Consider the following 2159-nt stretch of genomic DNA (forward strand, 5'->3'; position numbering starts at 1 on the left):
ATTCTACGAAACCATATCCCTGGAAACTATTGTGCTCAGTACGCAGCCACAAAGAACCTAGATCCAGGCACACCACATTCTAGAACGCCGTGTCTTGGCAACCGTATTCTTGAAAACCATGTATCCCTGGAGACCATTGTTCTCATGACACGGGTCGCAAGAGTCTAGACACTAGCATACCAGACTCTTGTATGCCGTATCCAAGACAACCGTGTCCTCGGAAACCGTATTCTAGGAAACCATGTATCCCTGGAAAGCATTGTGCTGAGAAACTGGCCCCCAAGAATCTAGACTTGGCACACCACATTCTAGAACCGCTTACCCAAGGCTACTGTATCCTTGGACACCGTATCCGAGGAAACCATGAAAATGTGGAGACCGTTGTGCTCAGAACGCCTCACCAAAGAATGTACATTCTGGCTCACCACATTTTAGAATGCTGTAACCAAGGCAACAGTATCCTTGGAAACCATATCCTAGGAAACCATTCCCTGGAAACCATTGTGCTCAATACACAGCCACCAAGAATCTAGATCCTGTCACACCACATTCTAGAACGCCCTATCCAAAACAACCGCGTCCTTGGAAACCGTACCCTAGGAAACCGTGTATCCCTGGAGACCATTGTGCTCAGAACCCTTCCCAAAGTTTCTAGATCCGGACACACCACATTCTAGAACGCCCTATCCAAGGCAACCGTATCCTTGGAGACTGTATCCCAGGAAACCGAGTATCCCTGGAGACCATATTGCTCAGAACCCGTTCCAGAAGTTTCTAGATCCAGACACACTACACTCTAGAACCCTGTATCCAAGGCAACCGTATCCTTGGAATCCGTATCCTAGGAAACCATGAAACCGTGGAGACCGTTGTGCTCAGAACATTTCACCCAAGAATCTGCATCCTGGCTTACCACATTTTAGAGTGCTGTAACCAAGGCAATCGTATCCTTGGAAACCCTATCCTAGGAAACCATGTCCCTGGAAACCATTGTGCTTAGTAGTCTGCCACCAAGAATCTAGATCCTGTCACACCACATTCTACAACGCCCTATCCAACGCAACCGTGTCCTTGGAAAACATATCCTAGGAAACCATGTATCCCTGGAAAGCATTGTGCTCAGAACACGGCCACCAATAATCATTTTCCTGCCACACCACATTGTAGAACGCTATTTCCAAGGAAACCGTATCGTTGAAAACCGTATCCTAGGCAACGATGTATCCCTGGACACATTGTGCTCAGAACACGGACCCCAAGATTGTAGAAAAGGCACACCACATCTGAACGCTGCTTCCAAGGCAACCGTATCCTTGGAAACCTTGTATCCCTGGAGACCATTGTGCTCAGAAACTGGCCCCCAAGAATCTAGACTTGGCACACCACATTCTAGAAACCCTTACCCAAGACACCCGTATCCATGGACACCGTATCCTAGGAAACCATGAAAACGTGGAGATCCTTATGCTCAGAACACCTCACCCAGGAATCTACATCGTGGCAAATAACATTCTAGAATGCTTAAACCAAGGCAACCATATCCTTGGATACGGTATCCTAGGAATCCATGTCCCGGGAAACCATTGTGCTCAGTATGCAGCCACAAAGAATCAGGATGCTGGCACACAACATTCTGGAACGCCGTATCTATGGCAACCGTATCCTTGGAAACCATGTATCCCTGGAGACCATTGTGCTCAGAACAACTCACCCAAGAATCTACATCCTGGCACACCACATTCTAGAATGCTTAAGCAAACGCAACCATATCCTTGGAAACCGTATCCTAGGAAACCATGTCCCAGAAAACCATTGTGCTCAGTATGCAGCCACAAAGAATCTAGATCCGGGCACACCACATTCTGGAACGCCGTATCTATGGCAACCGTATCCTTGGAAACCATGTATCCCTGGAGACCATTGTGCTCAGTACACGAGTCGCAAGAATCTAGAGATTAGCACACTACACTCTGGTATGCCGTATCCAAGACAACTGTGTGCTCGGAAAGCGTATCCTAGGAAAACATGAAACCGTGGAGACCCTTGTGCTCAGAACACCTCACGCAAGAATCTACATCCTGGCACACCACATTCTAGAATGCTTAAGCAAAGGCAACCATATCCTTGGAAACCGTATCCTAGGAAACCATGTCCCAGAA

Source organism: Desmodus rotundus, unplaced genomic scaffold, assembly GCF_022682495.2.
Source record: "Desmodus rotundus isolate HL8 unplaced genomic scaffold, HLdesRot8A.1 manual_scaffold_16, whole genome shotgun sequence".
Lineage (NCBI taxonomy): Eukaryota > Metazoa > Chordata > Mammalia > Chiroptera > Phyllostomidae > Desmodus > Desmodus rotundus.